General features: G+C 40.0%; 1 non-coding gene across 1 annotated transcript; it reads left to right on the top strand.

Annotated features, from left to right (window-relative positions):
• Positions 1-14,544: 14,544 nt before the first annotated feature.
• Positions 14,545-14,652, top strand: LOC148571113 (small nucleolar RNA R71). The gene has a single exon (XR_015908446.1). It is a non-coding gene; the product is annotated as a small nucleolar RNA R71 (small nucleolar RNA).
• The last annotated feature ends 5,918 nt before the right edge of the window (positions 14,653-20,570 follow it).

Genomic DNA, 20,570 nt, shown 5'->3' with positions numbered 1-20,570 from the left:
CCTTTCTACGGGTATTTATTGTCCGTTCCAGGATTCTCTTTAATTCTCTGTTAGAGACTTCAGCTTGCCCATTGGTTTGTGGATGATATGGAGTGGCCACCTTGTGGCGAATTCCGTACCGAACCATGGCAGAGTAAAGCTGTTTATTGCAGAAGTGAGTGCCCCCATCACTGATTAGTACTCTAGGGACACCAAACCTGCTAAAGATATGTTTCTGGAGGAACTTCAGCACTATTTTAGTATCATTGGTGGGTGTGGCAATAGCCTCAACCCATTTTGATACATAGTCAACTGCCACCAGAATATAAGTGTTTGAGTATGATGGTGGGAAAGGTCCCATGAAGTCAATTCCCCATACGTCAAACAACTCAATTTCCAAGATTCCTTGTTGAGGCATGGCGTAACCATGAGGCAGATTACCAGCTCTTTGGCAACTGTCACAATTACGTACAAACTCTCGGGAATCTTTATAGAGTGTGGGCCAATAGAAGCCACATTGGAGGACCTTGGTGGCTGTTCGCTCACCTCTGAAATGGCCTCCATATTGAGATCCGTGGCAATGCCACAGGATCCTCTGTGCTTCTTCTCTAGGCACACACCTACGGATAATTCCGTCTGCACATCTCTTAAAGAGATAAGGTTCATCCCACAAGTAGTACTTTGCATCAGTAATTAATTTCTTCTTTTGTATCCTGTTGTACTTCTTGGGTATGAACCTTGCAGCTTTATAGTTTGCAATATCGGCAAACCATGGTGCTTCCTGAATGGCAAATAAATGCTTATCAGGAAACGTCTCAGAGATCTCAAGAAAGAGGAGGGACGTCCCTTCCACTGGCTCTATCCGGGACAGATGATCAGCCACTTGGTTCTCTGTCCCTTTTCTGTCTCTTATTTCTATATCAAACTCTTGCAGAAGCAATACCCATCTGATGAGCCTGGGTTTTGAATCCTGCTTTGTGAGTAGATATTTAAGAGCAGCATGGTCAGTATACACAATCACTTTTGATCCTACTAAGTATGATCTGAACTTGTCAATGGCGTAAACCACTGCAAGTAGTTATTTTTCTGTGGTTGTGTAATTTTTTTGGGCATCATTTAGAACGCGACTGGCATAATAAATGACATGCAGAAGCTTGTCGTGCCTCTGTCCCAATACTGCACCAATGGCATGATCACTGGCATCACACATTAGCTCAAATGGTAATGTCCAGTCTGGTGCAGAAATGACTGGTGCTGTGACCAGCTTAGCTTTCAGCGTTTCAAACGCCTGCAGGCACTCTATGTCAAACACAAATGGCGTGTCAGCAGCTAGCAGATTGCTTAGAGGTTTTGCGATTTTTGAAAAATCCTTTATAAACCTCCTATAGAATCCTGCATGCCCCAGAAAGCTTCTGATTGCCTTAACATTGGCAGGTGGTGGTAATTTTTCAATTACCTCTATTTTTGCTTGATCCACCTCTATTCCCTTGTTTGATATTTTATGCCCAAGGACAATTCCTTCAGTCACCATGAAGTGACACTTTTCCCAGTTTAAAACTAGGTTGGTTTCTTGGCATCTTTTCAGAACAAGTTTCAGGTGATCAAGACAGGAGCTGAATGAGTCTCCATATACTGAGAAGTCATCCATGAAGACTTCCAGAAATTTTTTCACCATATCAGAGAAAATAGAGAGCATGCATCTCTGGAAGGTTGCAGGCACATTACATAGCCCAAATGGCAACCTTCTGTAAGCAAACACTCCAGATAGACATGTGAATGCTGTTTTCTCTTGATCCTGGGGATCTACTGCAATCTGGTTAGCCTGAGTAGCCATCCAAAAAGCAGTAATAATCATGACCTGCTAGTCTTTCTAGCATCTGGTCTATGAATGGTAAAGGAAAATGATCCTTTCTGGTGGCTGTATTGAGCCTTCTGTAGTCAATACACATGCGCCACCCTGTAACTGTTCTTGTAGGAACCAGTTCATTTTTTTCATTATGAATCACTGTCATGCCTCCCTTTTTTGGGATGACTTGAACAGGGCTCACCCAGGGGATATCAGAAATAGGATAAATAATCCCAGCCTCCAGTAATTTGGTGACCTCTTTCTGCACCACTTCTTTCATGGCTGGATTTAGCCGCCTCTGTGGTTGCACCACTGGTTTGGCATTATCCTCCAATAAGATTTTGTGCATGCATCTAGCTGGGCTTATGCCCTTAAGGTCACCTATGGACCACCCAAGAGCTGTCTTGTGTGTCCTTAGCACTTGAATAAGTGCTTCCTCTTCCTGTGAATTTAAGGCAGAGCTTATGATCACTGGAAAAGTATCACCTTCTCCTAGAAATGCATATTTTAAGGATGGTGGTAATGGCTTGAGCTCGGGTTTAGGAGGTTTTTCCTCTTTCAGAAGAAATTTCAGAGGCTCTTTCATGTCCTCTGAATCCTCCAAATCAGGCTGAACATCTTTAAAGATGTCTTCCAACTCTGATTCAAGACTCTCAGCCATGTTGATCTCTTCTACCAAGGCGTCAATAAGATCAACTTTCATGCAGTCTGTTGATGTGTCTGGATGCTGCATGGCTTTGACAACGTTCAACTTGAACTCATCATCATTGACTCTCAGGGTTATTTCCCCCTGTTGGACGTCAATAAGGGATCGTCCAGTTGCTAGGAAGGGTCTTCCTAGAATGAGAGTAGCACTCTTGTGCTCCTCCATTTCCAGCACAACAAAGTCAGTGGGAAAGGCGAATGGCCCAACCCTGACAATCATGTCTTCAATCACGCCTGATGGGTATTTAGTGGAGCCATCAGCAAGTTGAAGACATATCCGGGTTGGTTTAACTTCTTCAGTTAAACCAAGCTTTCTGATAGTGGATGCAGGTATTAGGTTGATGCTTGCCCCAAGATTGCATAAAGCTGTCTTGGTACAATTATCTTCCAATATGCATGGTATCAGGAAGCTCCCGGGGTCTTTAAGCTTTTCAGGAAAGCTTTTCAGAATGACTGCACTACATTCTTCAGTGAGGAGAACTCTTTCTGTTTCTCTCCAATCCTTCTTATGACTCAAGATCTCTTTCATGAACTTGGCATAAGAAGGTATTTGCTCAAGTGCCTCTGCAAATGGAATCTTTATTTCAAGAGTCCTGAGATAATTTGCAAAGCGAGCAAATTGCTTATCTTGCTCTTCTTTCCGGAGTTTTTGAGGATAAGGTATCTTGGCTTTATATTCTTCAACCTTAGTTGCTGCAGGTTTATTGCCTACAGAAGTGGTTGAAGAAGCCTTTTTAGAGGGGTTGTCATCAGCACTTGTGTGTGTCTGATCCCTCACTGGCAATTGAGTGCCAGAGTTCGAAGCTGGAGTGACGTGAGAAGCTAACTCCTTGTCTGTTCCTGGCATTTGAACGCCAAAATTGTGCCCATTTTGGGCGTTCAGCGCCAGATCCTGCCCATTTTGGGCGTTCAACGCCAGATCCTTGCCCATTTCTGGCGTTGAACGCCAGTCCTGCTTTGTAACTGGCATTGAACGCCAGTTTTGGCCATGGTCTGGGCGTTCAGCGCCAGCCTTCCACCAATTTTCTGGCGTTTTAGCACCAAAATTATTTTTCCCTGGGCTCTTACTGTCCTCAGGTGATTTTTTGGTGGTTTGCTCATTTCTTAGCTTTTTGCTGCCTTGAGGTGGGGTATTTAATGTTTTCCCACTTCTTAGTTGAACTGCTTGGCATTCTTCTGCTATTTGCCTTGACAGCTGCTGCTTTGTTTGCTTAAACTTTTCGTCCATATGTATATTAGCCATCCTTGTCTCTTGTAGCCTGTCTTTAAATTCGGCTAGCTGCTTTGTTAGAAAGTCCAATTGCTGATTGAATTCAGCAGCTTGTTTTACAGGACTGAGTTCAGCAGTTACTGTTTTAACCTCTTCATTCATGGAAGGGTTGCTACTTAGGTACAGATGCTGATTCCTGGCAACTGTATCAATGAGCTCTTGAGCCTCTTCAATTGTCTTTCTCATGTGGATAGATCCACCAGCTGAGTAATCTAGAGACATCTGAGCTCCTTCTGCAAGCCCATAGTAGAAGATGTCTAACTAAACCCACTCTGAAAACATTTCAGAGGGGCATTTTCGTAGCATCTCTCTGTATCTCTCCCAGGCATCATAAAGAGATTCATTATCTCCTTGCTTGAACCCTTGGATGTCCAGCCTTAGCTGTGTCATCCTTTTTGGAGGGAAATATTGATTCAGGAATTTTTCTGTCAGCTGTTTCCATATCTTTATGCTGGCCTTAGGTTGGTTATTTAACCACCTCTTAGCTTGATCTTTTACAGCAAATGGAAACAGTAATAGTCTGTAGACATCCTGATCTATTTCCTTATCATGTACTGTGTCAGCAATTTGTAAAAATTGTGCCAGAAACTCTGTAGGTTCTTCCTGTGGAAGACCGGAATACTGGCAACTTTGCTGCACCATGATAATGAGCTGAGGATTCAACTCAAAGCTATTGACTCCAATGGAGGGTATGCAGATACTACTCCCATATGAAGCAGTAAAGGGGTTAGAATATGACCCCAGAGTCCTCCTGGACTGTTCATTTCCGCTTAGGTCCATGATGGAGAAAGGGAGATGATGTAAAGTAGAAAAAATATTTTTATTTATTTATTTATTAATTTATTTCGAAAATAAAATAGATCAAAATAAAATAAATAAAAATGAGTAATAGATTTTCGAAAAAGTGAGGAGAGAGAAAGTGGTTAGGAGATTTTGAAAAAGATTTTAAATTTTGAAATAAAAATCTGAATTTTTAAAGGAGAGAGAAAAACAATAAGATAACACAGGATTTAAAATTTTTAGATCTGAGGTTCCTTATTTTCGAAAATTTTGGGGGGAAAAAACACCAAGGAACACCAAACTTAAAAATTTTAAGATCAAGACACAAGGAAAACTTAAGAACACTTTGAAGATTCACAAGAACACGAGAACACAAAGGAAGAACACCAAACTTAGAATTTTTAGAAAACCAAAATAAATTTTTGAAAACACAGAAAAATCAGCAAGAAAATACCAAACTTAAAGTTTGGCACAGGATTTAATATAAAAATTATTTTTTTTTTTTGAAAAAGATTTTAAAAAGAAAATAAGGATTCTAAGATTCTAACACAACAATAAAAAGAGACTCTAAACAAAAAAGAGAAATTTTTTTCCTAATCTAAGCAACAAAATAGACCGTTAGTTGTCCAAACTCGAACAATCCCCGGCAACGGCACCAAAAACTTGGTGCACGAATTATGAATCACACTTTTCACAACTCGTACCACTAACCAGCAAGTGCACTGGGTCGTCCAAATAATACCTCACGTGAGTAAGGGTCGAATCCCACGGAGATTGTTGGTTTGAAGCACTCTATGGTTATCTTGTAAATCTTAGTCAGGAAGTCAATTATGTTTATCAGTTGAATTGCAAATAAACGATAGAGCATGGATTAAAGGTTACTTGTTATGCAGTAATGGAGAATATGTTGGAGTTTTGGAGATGCTTTGTCTTCTGAATCTTTGCTTTCCTCTGTCTTCTTGTTCACGCACGCACGTCCTCCTATGGCAAGCTATGTGTTGGTGGATCACCGTTGTCAATGGCTACCTTCCATCCTTCCAGTAAAAACTACGCTCACGCGCTCTGTCACAGCACGGCTAATCACCGGTTGGTTCTCGATCCGGTTGGAATAGGATTTACTATCCTTTGGCGTCTGTCACTAACGCCCAGCCTTCAGGAGTTTGAAGCTCGTCACAGTCATTCAATCCTTGAATCCTACTCGGAATACCACAGACAAGGTTTAGACTTTCCGGATTCTCATGAATGCTGCCATCAGTTCTAGCTTATACCACGGAGATTTTGATTAAGGAATCTAAGAGATACTCATTCAATCGTATATAGAACGGAGGTGGTTGTCAGGCATACGTTCATGATTTGAGGAAGGTGATGAGTGTCATAGATCATCACTTCCATCACAGTTAAGCGCGAATGAACATCTTAGATAGGAACAAGCGTGTTTGAATGGAAAACAGAAATACTTGCATTAATTCATCGAGACACAGCAGAGCTCCTCACCCCCAACAATGGGGTTTAGAGACTCATGCCGTCAGAGAATACAAATTTTAGATCTAAAATATCATGAGGTACAAAAATAAGTTTCTAAAAGTTGTTTAAATACTAAACTAGTAGCCTAGGTTTACAAAAAATGAGTAAACTATGATGGATGATGCAGAGATCCACTTCTGGGGCCCACTTGGTGTGTGCTGGGCTGAGATTTAAGCAATTCACGTGCAGAGGCCATTTGTGGAGTTGAACGCCAGTTTTTGTGCCAGTTTGGGCGTTCAACTCCAGCTTTTGATCCTTTTCTGGCGCTGGACGCCAGAATTGGGCAGAGAACTGGCGTTGAACGCCAGTTTACGTCGTCTATCCTTGTGCAAAGTATGGACTATTATATATTGCTGGAAAGCCCTGGATGTCTACTTTCCAACGCAATTGGAAGCATGCGATTTCGAGTTCTGTAGCTCCAAAAAGTCCACTTTGAGTGCAGGGAGGTCAGAATCCAACAGCATCAGCAGTCCTTTTTCAGCCTGAATCAGATTTTTGCTCAGCTCCTTCAATTTCAGCCAGAAAAATACCTGAAATTATAGAAAAACACACAACTCATAGTAAAGTCCAGAAATATGAATTTTTCCTAAAAACTAATGGAAATAAACTAAAAACTAGCTAGATCATACTCAAAACTATATGAAATTAACCCCAAAAAGCGTATAAAATATCCGCTCATCACTCCTCCTGGTGGATTTGTTGGGTTTGTTGAGTGTTCCTCCATATCTTGGAACTCTTCTTCTGAATCCTCTTCTCCAACAATGCCTTTCCCTCTTTCAGCTCTTCTTAATCTCCTGAGGGTTCTTTCGTCTTGTTCACAAAAGGTGTGTATAGCTCCCATTGTCCCTGACATACAAACCAAACATAAAAAATCACACAAAACCAGAAAGATAGTAACACTTCAATCCATTGCTAGAGTGAAATTTTAGTTAGCTTAAGCAAAAATTCAAACAGTTAGTGTGTTAGTGAAGAAAAATTAAGGAAACAGAAAAGAAAAAGTGCTTGATCTAGATCTCCACTTCACTTAATCAATGTCAATCTAATCAATCCCCGGCAACGGCGCAAAAAACTTGATGGTGTATTTTTGGAAAATGAATTTCAAGCACACAAATCTAACCGACAAGTGTACCGGGTCGCATCAAGTAATAATAACTCACATGAGTGAGGTCGATCCCATAGGGATTGAAGGATTGAGCAATTTTAGTTTAGTCGTTGATTTAGTCAAGCGAATCAAGTATTGGTTTGAGTGGTTTGTAATTGACAGAAGCTAAATTGCATGAAATGTAAAGAGAGAGGGAAGAATTGCAGTAAATTAAAGAGAACAAAAAGTAAAAGTGCTGAATCTTAAAGAACAAGTAAATTAAATTGCAGAAGCTTAGATTGCAAGAAATGTAAATGAATGAATCTTAAAGTGCAAGGAATATAAATTGCTTGAATTGTAAAAGGGTTCAGGGAGCTGGGATTGCAGAAGTTAAACAATCACAAGTGAATTGCAACAAGCAGAAGAGCAAAAGATGAATCGAATTGAAGTAGATCTCAAACAGAAAAGTAAAAATGCTTGAAAAATTTAAAACAGAAAGTAAATGTAGCTTAATTTCAGAAGTTAAAAGAGAAATGGAAGATCTCAGGAGTGGAAGAGACTAGAAAACAAGTCTAGATCTCAAATCCTTCCTTGATCCAACAAGAACAATTGCAAAAGAAATAGAAAAGTAAATTGCAGAAGAAAAGAGAAGAATGAAAGTAGTAAACAGAATTTGCAATCAAATCACAGTTTCTAGAATTATGCAGAGAGACAAACAAGAGATATCAAGGTGAGATTAAAACAGAATTTCTTCAATTCTTCACCTAAGATCCAAGACAAGAAGTAAAGAGTGCTCAAGCAAGAACAAGGAAGAAGAGAGATCAATTCTCCATCCCAATTCTCAGAAATCCAAATTCAAAGTAAAAACTCTCCAAATTACAAAAATGAAAATTCTCAAAGAAGCAAAAAAAGGTCCTCACTAAATCAAACTAGCTTCTATTTATACACTTTCTATTCTTAGATTTTAGAATTTGGAGTGGGCTTTTTAATTTGGTGAAGAATTGAATTTAAATTGAATTTTGGTCCAATTTTAGCCCAAGAGTGTTTGCTCCCAGTGGAGTGCTCTGCTCGTAGTGATAGCGGAGCATCAATGCTTGCATTTGGCCTCTTTGTTGCGTGCCAAGGTTGGGTGCCTCAGGATAGCGCTCTGCTCTTATGGGGAGCAGAGCATTGCCTTGTCTTGGAGCTTGTCTTGTGCGCACCAAGCTCCCTGGGCCGTGTCAAATCGTGCCTTATGCACCAAGGAACAAGGGAAGTAGCGCTCTGCTCTTGCTAAGAGCGTAGCACTCCCTTTGCTTTGGAGAGGTTTCAAGTTCGAAACCTTGGGGAGGCATTGCTGGCTCTTTTTCTTTGTGAAGGAAACAAGGTTGGTGCATGCATTGAGTGGGAGTGCCTTGGGTTCGAAACTTAGGGGATGCCTTTGGCCAATTTTTGGCTTATTTCCTTTGTGAGTAGCGCTCCCCCACTCCCCCTTACTCATGAGTTCGAACCTTGTAGCTTTCACTAGCAAACTTCTTCCTTGAATTTATTTTTGAGTGAAGCCCGATAATGCTCTTGACAAGAGCGGAGCATCATTCTTCTCCCCTTTCTCTCTTGGTTCAAAATTGTGCTCCACTCTCAAGGGGAGCGTAGCATCCAAGTCTTGCTTCCTTGGTTCATTGTTGTGCTCCCTTAGAGAGTGCTCCGCTCTTGGAGAGAGCGTTGTGCTTCCTCCTTCCATGTGCCATGCTTCCTTGTTTCCTTTGCCACACTCTTCTCTTCCTTGGGCCACGCTTCTTAGGCCACACTTTCTTGTTTTCTTCTTTTCTTCACCTACAAGTAATCAAAATAACCAATCAAAGTATCACCAAATTCACAAGGTTTATAAATCATTTGAATATCAATTAAAGTTTGCTTGAACCTCATGATTTAGTATCATTTAAATGGTGGTTGGTGCACGAAATTGTGATCTCCAGGCTCGAACAAATCCTGGTAATGGCTCCAACGCTTGGTGCTCTGATCTTAATTCATAATTGTCACAACTTCGATACAACTAACCAGCAAGTGCACTGGGTCGTCCAAGTAATACCTTACGTGAGTAAGGGTCGAATCCCACGGAGATTGTTGGTATGAAGCAAGCTATGGTCACCTTGTAAATCTCAGTCAGGCAGATATAAAGTGATAATGGTGTTTTCGAATTTAATATAATAAGATAGGGATAGAAATACTTATGTAAATCATTGGTAGGAATTTCAGATAAGCGAGTGGAGATGCTTTTCGTTCCTCTGAACCTCTGCTTTCCTGCTATCTTTATCCAATTAGTCTTACTCCTTTCCATGGCTGGCTTTATGTGATACATCACCACTGTCAATGGCTACTTTCGGTCATCTCTCAGGAAAATGATCCAATGCCCTGTCACGGCACGGCTAATCGTCTGGAGGCATCACCCTTGCCAATGGCTTCATCTTATCCTCTCAGTGAATAATATGCTCACGCACCCTGTCACGGCACGGTTATTCATCTGTCGGTTCTCGATCATGCTGGAATAGGATTTACTATCCTTTTGCGTCTGTCACTAACGCCCTGCAATCGCGAGTTAGGAGCTCGTCACAGTCATTCAATCATTGAATCCTACTCGGAATACCACAGACAAGGTTTAGACCTTCCGGATTCTCTTGAATGCCGCCATCATTCTAGCTTACGCCACGAAGATTCTGGTTAGGAGATCTAAGAGATATTCATTCTAGCTTAATTCATGTAGAACGGAAGTGTTTGTCAGGCACGCGTTCATAGGGGAGAAGGATGATGAGCGTCACACATAATCATCACCTTCATCACGTTCTTGGGTGCGAATGGATATCTTAGAACCAAAATAAGAAGAATTGAATAGAAAACAGTAGTACTTTGCATTAATCTTTGAGGAACAGCAGAGCTCCACACCTTAATCTATGGAGTGTAGAAACTCTACCGTTAAAAATACATAAGTGAAAGGTCCAGGCATGGCCGATATGGCCAGCCCCCTAAAACGTGATCAAAGGATCATAAGGTAATCCAAAGATGTCAAATACAATAGTAAGAGGTCCTATTTATAATAAACTAGCTACTAGGGTTTACATGAGTAAGTAATTGATGTACAAATCCACTTCCGGGGCCCACTTGGTGCGTGCTTGGGCTTGGGATTGAGTGTTACACGTGCAGAGGCCATTTGTGGAGTTGAACGCCAGTTTCTGTGCCAGTTTGGGCGTTCAACTCTGGTTTTGGATCCTTTTCTGGCGCTGGACGCCAGATTTTGGCAGAAGGCTGGCGTTGAACGCCAGTTTACATCGTCAATTCTTGGCCAAAGTATAGACTATTATATATTGCTGGAAAGCCCTGGATGTCTACTTTCCAACTCAATTGAAAGCGCGCAATTTTGAGTTCTGTAGCTCCAGAAAATCCACTTTGAGTGCAGGGAGGTCAGAATCCAACAGCATCAACAGTCCTTTTTCAACCTCTGAATCTGATTTCTGCTCAAGTCCCTCAATTTCAGTCAGAAGATACCTGAAATTACAGAAAAACACACAAACTCATAGTAAAGTCCAGAAATGTGAATTTAACACAAAATCTATTAAAAACATCCCTAAAAGTAACTAGATCCTACTAAAAACATACTAAAAACAATGTCAAAAAGCGTATAAATTATCCGCTCATCACAACACCAAACTTAAATTGTTGCTTGTCCCCAAGCAACTGAAAATCAAAATAGGATAAAAAGAATAGAATATACTATAAATTCCAAACTATCAATGAAACATAGCTTCAATCATATGAGCGGGACTTATAGCTTTTTGCCTCTTTAATAGTTTTGGCATCTCACTTTATCCATTGAGGTTCAGAATGATTGGCATCTATAGGAACTTCAGATTTCGAATAGTGTTATTGACTCTCCTAGTTCAGTATGATGATTCTTGAACACAGCTTCTTTATGAGTCTTGGCCGTGGCCCTAAGCACTTTGTTTTCCAGTATTACCACCGGATACATAAATGCCACAGACACATAATTGGGTGAACCTTTTCAGATTGTGACTCAGCTTTGCTAAAGTCCCCAATTAGAGGTGTCCAGGGTTCTTAAGCACACTCTTTTTTTTTTCTGCTTTGGACCTTGACTTTAACCGCTCAGTCTCAAGTTTTCACTTGACACCTACACGCCACAAGCACATGGTTAGGGACAGCTTGGTTTAGCCGCTTAGACTGGGATTTTATTCCTTTAGGCCCTCCTATCCACTGATGCTCAAAGCCTTGGGATCTTTTTTATTTGCCCTTGCCTTTTGGTTTTAAGGGTTATTGGCTTTTTCTGCTTGCTTTTTCTTTTTCTTTCTTTTTTTTTTTTGCCTATTTTTTTCTTTTTTTTTTTCCTTTTTTTTTTCTGCAAGCTTTGTTCTTTGCTGCTCTTTCTTGCTTCAAGAATCATTTTTATGATTTTTCAGATTATCAAATAACATGTCTCCTAGTCATTATTCTTTCAAGAGCCAACATATTTAACATTCTTAAACAACAACTTCAAAAGACATATGCACTGTTCAAGCATACATTCAGAAAACAAGAAGCATTATCACCACATCAATATAATTAAACTAAGTTCAAGGATAAATTCGAAACTCATGTACTTCTTGTTCTTTTGAATTAAAACATTTTTCATTTAAGAGAGGTGATGGATTCATAGGACATTTATAACTTTAAGACATAGTTACTAACTACTAATGATCATGTAATGAAGACACAAACATGGATAAGCACATAACATATAAAACGAAAAAAACAGAAGAAAAAAGAACAAGGAATGAATCCACCTTAGTGACGGTGGCGTTTCCTTCTTGAGGAACCAATGATGTCCTTGAGCTTTTCTATGTCTCTTCCTTGTCTTTGTTGCTCCTCCTTCATTGCTTTTAGATCTTCTCTGATTTCATGAAGGATGATGGAGTGCTCTTGATATTCCACCCTTAGTTGCTTCCAATAATTGTGTGTAAGAAAATGTATCCCCTGAGGTATCTCAGGGATCTCTTGATTTGCAGTCAAATGTTCTACCACTGAGCTATAGATCCTTTACATAATTGTTTTACCACACCAAACTTAGAATGTTGCTCGCCCTCGAGCAAAAGAAGAAGGAATAGATGAAGAAGAAGATGTGGAAATAAAAACTAGGATTATGAGGAGGTAAAGTGGGGATCCTGTGGGGTCCACAGATCCTGAGATGATCCTGTGGTGTCCACAGATCCTGAGGTGTCAAGGCATTTACATCCCTGCACCAATTTACGCATGCAAAATGCCCTTGCACACAACTCTGGGCGTTCAGCGCCAGGTTGGTGCCCATTTTGGGCGTTCAACGCCCCTTTGCTGCCATTTCTGGCGTTGAACGCCAGAACCATGCTTGTTCTGGGCGTTCAGCGCCAGGATGCTCCTATTCTGGGCGTTCAGCGCCAGAACTATGCTCTGTTCTGGCGTTTGAACGCCAGACAAATGCTCCTCCAGGGTGTGATTTTTCTTCTGCTGTTTTTGATTCCGTTTTCAATTTTTATATTTATTTTGTGACTCCACATGATCATGAACCTAAGAAAACATGAAAACAATAAAAATAAGAATTAGATAAACACTGGGTTGCCTCCCAACAAGCGCTTCTTTAATGTCAATAGCTTGACAGTGGGCTCTCATGGAGCCTCACAGATGTGCAGAGCTTTGTTGAGACTCTTCAACACCAAACTTAGAGTTTGGATATGGGAGTTCAACACCAAACTTAGAGTTTGGTTGTGGCCTCCCAACACCAAACTTAGAGTTTGACTGTGGGGGCACTGGTTGACTCTGCTTGGAGAGAAGCTTTGGCTGCTTCCTCTCCATGGTTGTAGAGGGAGATCCTTGAGTTTTGAATACAAGGGAGTTCTCATTCCATTGAAGGAATATTTCACCTCTGTCAACATCAATCACAGCTCTTGCTGTGGCCAGGAAAGGTCTTCCTAGGATGATAGATTCATCCTCTTCCTTTCCAGTATCCAAGACTATGAAATCAGTAGGTATGTAAAGGCCCTCAACCTTTACTAATACATCTTCTACTTGTCCATAAGCCTGTCTTCTTGAGCTGTCTGCCATCTCTAGTGAGATTTTAGCAGCTTGCACCCCATAGATTCCCAGTTTCTCTATTACAGAGAGGGGCATGAGGTTTATTCCTGAACCAAGGTCACACAGAGCTTTAAAGATCATGGTGCCTATGGTGCAGGGTATTATGAACTTTCCAGGATCCTGTCTCTTCTGAGGCAATGTCAGTTGATCCAGATCACTTAGTTCATTGATGAACAAGGGAGGTTCAACTTCCCAAGCATCTATGCCAAATAATTTGGCATTCAGCTTCATGATTGCACCAAGAAACTTGGCAGTTTGCTCTTCAGTGACATCCTCATTCTCTTCAGAAGAGGAATACTCATCAGAGCTCATGAAGGGCATAAGGAGGTTCAATGGGATCTCTATAGTCCCTAGATGAGCCTCAGAGTCCTTTGATTCCCCAGAGGGAAGCTCCTTATTGATCACTGGACGTCCCAGGAGGTCTTCCTCCTTGGGATTCACGTCCTCTCCTTTCCTCACAGGTTCGGCCATGACACTTATGTCAATGGCCTTACACTCTCCTTTTGGGTTCTCTTCTGTATTGCTTGGGAGAGTACTAGGAGGGATTTCAGTGATCCTTTTACTCAGCTGGCCCACTTGTGCTTCCAAATTTCTAATGGAAGACCTTGTTTCATTCATGAAACTTACAGTGGCCTTAGATAGATCAGAGACTAGATTTGCTAAATTAGAAGCGTTTTGTCCAGAGTTCTCTGTCTGTTGCTGAGTTGATGATGGAAAAGGTTTGCTATTGCTAAACCTGTTTCTTCCACCATTGTTAAAGCCTTGTTGAGGCTTCTGATCCTTCCATGAGAAATTTGGATGATTTCTCCATGTTGAGTTATAGGTGTTTCCATAAGGTTCACCTAAGTAATTTACCTCTGCTATTGCAGGGTTCTCAGGATCATAGGCTTCTTCTTCAGAAGATGCCTCTTGAGTACTGTTGGATGCAGCTTGCATTCCATGCAGACTCTGAGAGATCATATTGACTTGCTGAGTCAATATTTTATTCTGAGCCAATATGGCATTCAGAGTATCAATTTCAAGAACTCCCTTCTTCATAGGCGTCCCATTATTCACAGGATTCCTTTCAGAAGTGTACATGAACTGGTTATTAGCAACCATGTCAATGAGTTCTTGAGCTTCTGCAGGCGTTTTCTTTAGGTGAATGGATCCACCTGCAGAAGTGTCCAGTGACATCTTTGATAGCTCAGACAGACCATCATAGAATATATCCAGGATGGTCCATTCTGAAAGCATGTCAGAAGGACACTTTTTGGTCAACTGTTTGTATCTTTCCCAAGCTTCATAGAGAGATTCACCTTCTTTCTGTCTGAAAGTTTGAACATCAGCTCTAAGCTTGCTCAGCTTTTGAGGAGGAAAGTACTTGGCTAAGAAAGCCGTGACCAGCTTATCCCAAGAGTTCAGGCTGTCTTTAGGTTGAGAATCCAACCATAATCTAGCTCTGTCTCTTACAGCAAAAGGGAAAAGCATGACCCTGTAGACTTCAGGATTTACGCCATTAGTCTTAACAGTATCACATATCTGCAAGAATTCAGTTAAGAACTGAAAAGGATCTTCAGATGGAAGTCCATGAAACTTGCAGTTCTGCTGCATCAGAGAAACTAACTGAGGTTTCAGCTCAAAGTTGTTTGCTCCAATGGCAGGAATGGAGATGCTTCTTCCATGTAAATTGGAATTAGGTGCAGTAAAGTCACCAAGCATCCTTCTTTCATTATTATTATTTTCGGCTGCCATCTCCTCTGCCTGTTCGAAAATTTCTGAAAGGTTATCTCTGGATTGTTGTATTTTAGCTTCTCTTAATTTTCTCTTCAGAGTCCTTTCAGGTTCTGGATCTGCTTCCACAAGAATGTTCTTATCCTTGCTCCTGCTCATATACAAGGAAGAATGGACAGAAAAATAATAATAATAATAGAGATCCTTTATACCACAGTATAGGGATCCCTGTGTGAGTAGAAGAAGAGGGGGGAGATAAAGGATGTGATGTAAAGGAAGAAACACAACTGTGAGGAGGCTTTGAGAAGTGAGATGAGATGTTAGGATATGAATGAATAAGTAGAATGAGATGGGGGAAGGAAAATTTTCGAAAATTATTTTGAAAAAGAGTTAGTGATTTTTGAAAAATGGTTTTTGAAAATTGTTAGTATTTTTTTTCGAAATTTTTTTTTTTAAATTTAAAAATAAAAACAATTAGTTAATTAAAAAGAAATTTTTGAAAAAGAGGGAGATATTTTTGAAAATTGAGAGAGAGAGAGTTAGTTAGGTGGTTTTGAAAAAGATAAGAAACAAACAACAAGTTAGTTAGTTAGTTGAAACAAATTTTGAAAAGATAGGAAGTTAGGAAGTTAGAAAAGATATTTTGAAAAGATATTTTTGAAAAAGAAGGAAGATATTTTCGAAAATGAGAGAGAGAGGGTTAGTTAGGAGGTTTTGAAAAAGTTAAGAAACAAACAAAAAGTTGGTTAGTTAGTTGAAACAAATTTTGAAAAGATAAGAGGTTAGGAAGTTAGAAAAGATATTTTGAAAAGATATTTTTTTTGAAAAAGATAAGATAAGAAGATATTTTGAAAAGATATGATAGGAATTAGTTTTGAAAAAGATTTGATTTTTAAAATCACAATTAATGACTTGATTCATAAGAAATCACAAGATATGATTTTAGAACTTAAAGTTTGAATCTTTCTTAACAAGCAAGTAACAAACTTCAAATTTTTGAATCAAAACATTAATTGATTAGTTATTTTCGAAAATTTGGTATAAAAATAAGAAAAATATTTTTGAAAAATATTTTTGGAATTTTTGAAAATAACTAAGAATTTTGAAAAAGATTTGATTTTTGAAAAAGATTTTGAAAAAGATAAGATTTTCAAATTGAAAATTTGATTTGACTCATGAGAAACAATTTGATTTTAAAAATTTTTGAAAAAGTCAATCCAAATTTTCGAATTTGATGAGAGAAAAAGGAAAAGATATTTTTTTTATTTTTGAATTTTAATGAAAAACATGAAAAATATGCAATGCATGAAATTTTTAGATCAAAACATGTGATGCATGCAAGAATGCTATGAATGTCAAGATGAACACCAAGAACACTTTGAATGTCATGATGAACATTAAGAACATATTTTTGAAAAATTTTTAATGCAAAGAAAACATGCAAGACACCAAACTTAGAATTCTTTAATGCTTACGCACTAAGAATTCAAGAATGCATATGAAAAACATGAAAAGACACAAAACAAAAAATCATCAAGATCAAACAAGAAGACTTACCAAGAACAACTTGAAGATCATGAAGAACACTATGAATGCATGATATTTTCGAAAAAATGCAAGATGCATATGCAATTGACACCAAACTTATAACATGACTCAAGACTCAAACAAGAAACACAAAAATATTTTTGATTTTTATGATTTTCTAATTTTTTTGTATTTTCTTTTAATTTTTTTCAAAAATATTTGGGAAAAAAGAAGCAATGAATTCATAGTCCTCAACCAAAATCCTGGGAATTAGACATGGCTTAATAGCCAGCCAAGCTAAAACATGTTATATGAGACACTAGAATTCATTCTCAAAAATTTTGAAAAAAAATATATTTTTGAAAACATTTTTATTTATTTATTTTTTTTTTCGAAAATAGATGAGAGATTTTTGAAAATATTTTTGAAATATTTTTGAAAACAAAAACGAAAAGAAAATTACCTAATCTGAGCAACAAGATGAACCGTCAGTTGTCCAAACTCAAACAATCCCCGGCAACGGCGCCAAAAACTTGGTGCACGAAATTGTGATCTCCAGGCTCGAACAAATCCTGGTAATGGCTCCAAAGCTTGGTGCTCTGATCTTAATTCATAATTGTCACAACTTCGATACAACTAACCAGCAAGTGCACTGGGTCGTCCAAGTAATACCTTACGTGAGTAAGGGTCGAATCCCACGGAGATTGTTGGTATGAAGCAAGCTATGGTCACCTTGTAAATCTCAGTCAGGCAGATATAAAGTGATAATGGTGTTTTCGAATTTAATATAATAAGATAGGGATAGAAATACTTATGTAAATCATTGGTAGGAATTTCAGATAAGCGAGTGAAGATGCTTTTCGTTCCTCTGAACCTCTGCTTTCCTGCTATCTTTATCCAATTAGTCTTACTCCTTTCCATGGCTGGCTTTATGTGATACATCACCACTGTCAATGGCTACTTTCGGTCATCTCTCGGGAAAATGATCCAATGCCCTGTCACGGCACGGCTAATCGTCTGGAGGCATCACCCTTGCCAATGGCTTCATCTTATCCTCTCAGTGAATAATATGCTCACGCACCCTGTCACGGCACGGCTATTCATCTGTCGGTTCTCGATCATGCTGGAATAGGATTTACTATCCTTTTGCGTCTGTCACTAACGCCCTGCAATCGCGAGTTAGGAGCTCGTCACAGTCATTCAATCATTGAATCCTACTCGGAATACCACAGACAAGGTTTAGACCTTCCGGATTCTCTTGAATGCCGCCATCATTCTAGCTTACGCCACGAAGATTCTGGTTAGGAGATCTAAGAGATATTCATTCTAGCTTAATTCATGTAGAACGGAAGTGTTTGTCAGGCACGCGTTCATAGGGGAGAAGGATGATGAGCGTCACACATAATCATCACCTTCATCACGTTCTTGGGTGCGAATTGATATCTTAGAAGCGAAATAAGAAGAATTGAATAGAAAACAGTAGTACTTTGCATTAATCTTTGAGGAACAGCAGAGCTCCACACCTTAATCTATGGAGTGTAGAAACTCTACCGTTAAAAATACATAAGTGAAAGGTCCAGGCATGGCCGAGATGGCCAGCCCCCTAAAACGTGATCAAAGGATCATAAGGTAATCCAAAGATGTCAAATACAATAGTAAGAGGTCCTATTTATAATAAACTAGCTACTAGGGTTTACATGAGTAAGTAATTGATGTACAAATCCACTTCCGGGGCCCACTTGGTGCGTGCTTGGGCTTGGGCTTGAGTGTTACACGTGCAGAGGCCATTTGTGGAGTTGAACGCCAGTTTCTGTGCCAGTTTGGGCGTTCAACTCTGGTTTTGGATCCTTTTCTGGCGCTGGACGCCAGATTTGGGCAGAAGGCTGGCGTTGAACGCCAGTTTACGTCGTCAATTCTTGGCCAAAGTATGGAATATTATATATTGCTGGAAAGCCCTGGATGTCTACTTTCCAACGCAATTGGAAGCGCGCCATTTCGAGTTCTGTAGCTCCAGAAAATCCACTTTGAGTGCAGGGAGGTCAGAATCCAACAGCATCAGCAGTCCTTTTTCAACCTCTGAATCTGATTTCTGCTCAAGTCCCTCAATTTCAGTCAGAAGATACCTGAAATTATAGAAAAACACACAAACTCATAGTAAAGTCCAGAAATGTGAATTTAACATAAAAACTAATGAAAACATCCCTAAAAGTAACTAGATCCTACTAAAAACATACTAAAAATAATGTCAAAAAGCGTATAAATTATCCGCTCATCAATGATTGATTGATTTAAAGAAACCATGCAATTCCATTCCAAATTACTTACTTACAATGCAAAAAAGTGCATGAAACCTAATAAGAACAAAGAAAAAGACTAGTAAAACTAGGCTATGATGACTTGTCATCAAAGGTGGCCGAGGAGAAGGTTAAAGCCGCTCAGGAGGAAGCCAAGACTGCTGAAGAAAAGCTGAAGAATGCCGATGCATCCGTGGCACGACTTACCGAGCGGGAGCTCACTCCGGAAGGTCAGCTTAATGCCGCTCAGGGTCGGGTGGTCGCGTTAGGGAAGGAGCGTGATGAGGCTCTCTCTTCGGCCAAAATCCCTCAGGATGAAGTTGTTGAATTCAAGAAGAAGTATAAAGACACCGTTAAGCAGTGGAAAAATGCTATCTTGATGACCGAGGAGGCTCTAAAGGCACAAGAAAAGCTCCTGGCTCCCGACTTTGACACCTCCGCCGTTGGCATTTTCAAGACCATCAGGGATGGCAAGATTGTTGATATACCGAAGTAGTGATTTGTATATCTGTAACGTGTATTTTTGTGACTTGTAATCTTTCCTTGCGACCTTTTTAGACTTTGGATTTATTTGCCGTTGGTAACTTGTGTACTTTTGTGACTTTGATAGCAATGTTTGTTTCCTGCCTTGTCGGCGTTTACTTTTTCTTATTTTCTTTACCATTTGCTGGCATTAACTCGTTTGTTCATGAACGCCTTGTTGTTTAGTTGGTAATTGGTGAAGCCGGGACATGGCTTTTACCTTTTTGGTAGCCGTGTTGTGGCGTTTGTTGCTTTTGTGGTCCCCGGGGTGATCAGCCCCGAGTCCGTTTACTCGTTACGGTGCCTTACTTAATAACAAGCGGTGCGAAAAACAAAATAATAATAACAAAAGATGACAGGTAGCAATTGTAACAAGCTTAACTGTAACATGATAGCAAAGATGACAAGTAATTCGTCATAAAGCGTTCTTACTAAATCGGCCAATCTACTCTATGAGTAGAATCTTCTCAAGTTACTCGAGTTCCAAGTTGTCGGGACTTCCTTGCCATCTAGTCATTCCAACTTGTAGGCGCCCTTGCCAATCACTTCTTTCACCCTGTAAGGGCCTTCGCAGTTGGCCATCAGCTTTCCTTCCCTGGGTGTCGGGGCTCCAATATCATTGCGCCTTAGGACCAGGTCATCCTGCTCGAATTCTCTCTTGAGCACCTTGACATTGTAGCGTAAGGCCATTCTTTGCTTTAGCGCTGTCTCTCATAAGTGGGCCATCTCCCTAGCCTCATCCACCAAGTCCTTTTCCACGGCCTCCTCGATTCCTCCTAAGAGTAGTCGCGGGCTCGGCTCGCCGATCTCCACGGGTATTATTGCATCCACCCCATAAGTGAGTCGGAAAGGTGTTTCCTCGGTGGCCGACTGTTGAGTTGTGTGATAGGACCAGAGAACCGAGGCTAGTTCATCTGCCCACGCTCCTTTCTTCTGGTCAAGTCGCTTCTTGAGGCCTTGTAAGATTACCTTGTTTGCGGCCTCTACTTGTCCGTTGGTTTGGGGATGCTCAACTGACGAGAACTTTTGTTTTATGCCCAAACCGGCTAGGAATTCTCCGAATCTTTTATCAGCGAACTGGGTCCCATAATCCGAGATGATGACTTCCGGGATCCCGAATTTTGCTATTACATACCTCCACATGAACTTTCGACAATTGGCTAAGGATATGCTGGCCAACGGCTCTGCTTCTACCCACTT

This window comes from Arachis ipaensis, chromosome B3 (genome assembly GCF_059453495.1).
Source record: "Arachis ipaensis isolate K30076 ecotype BB chromosome B3, ASM5945349v1, whole genome shotgun sequence".
NCBI lineage: Eukaryota > Viridiplantae > Streptophyta > Magnoliopsida > Fabales > Fabaceae > Arachis > Arachis ipaensis.
The sequence above is the reverse complement of the archived record's forward strand: the minus strand, read 5'-3'. Positions and strand labels throughout refer to the sequence as shown.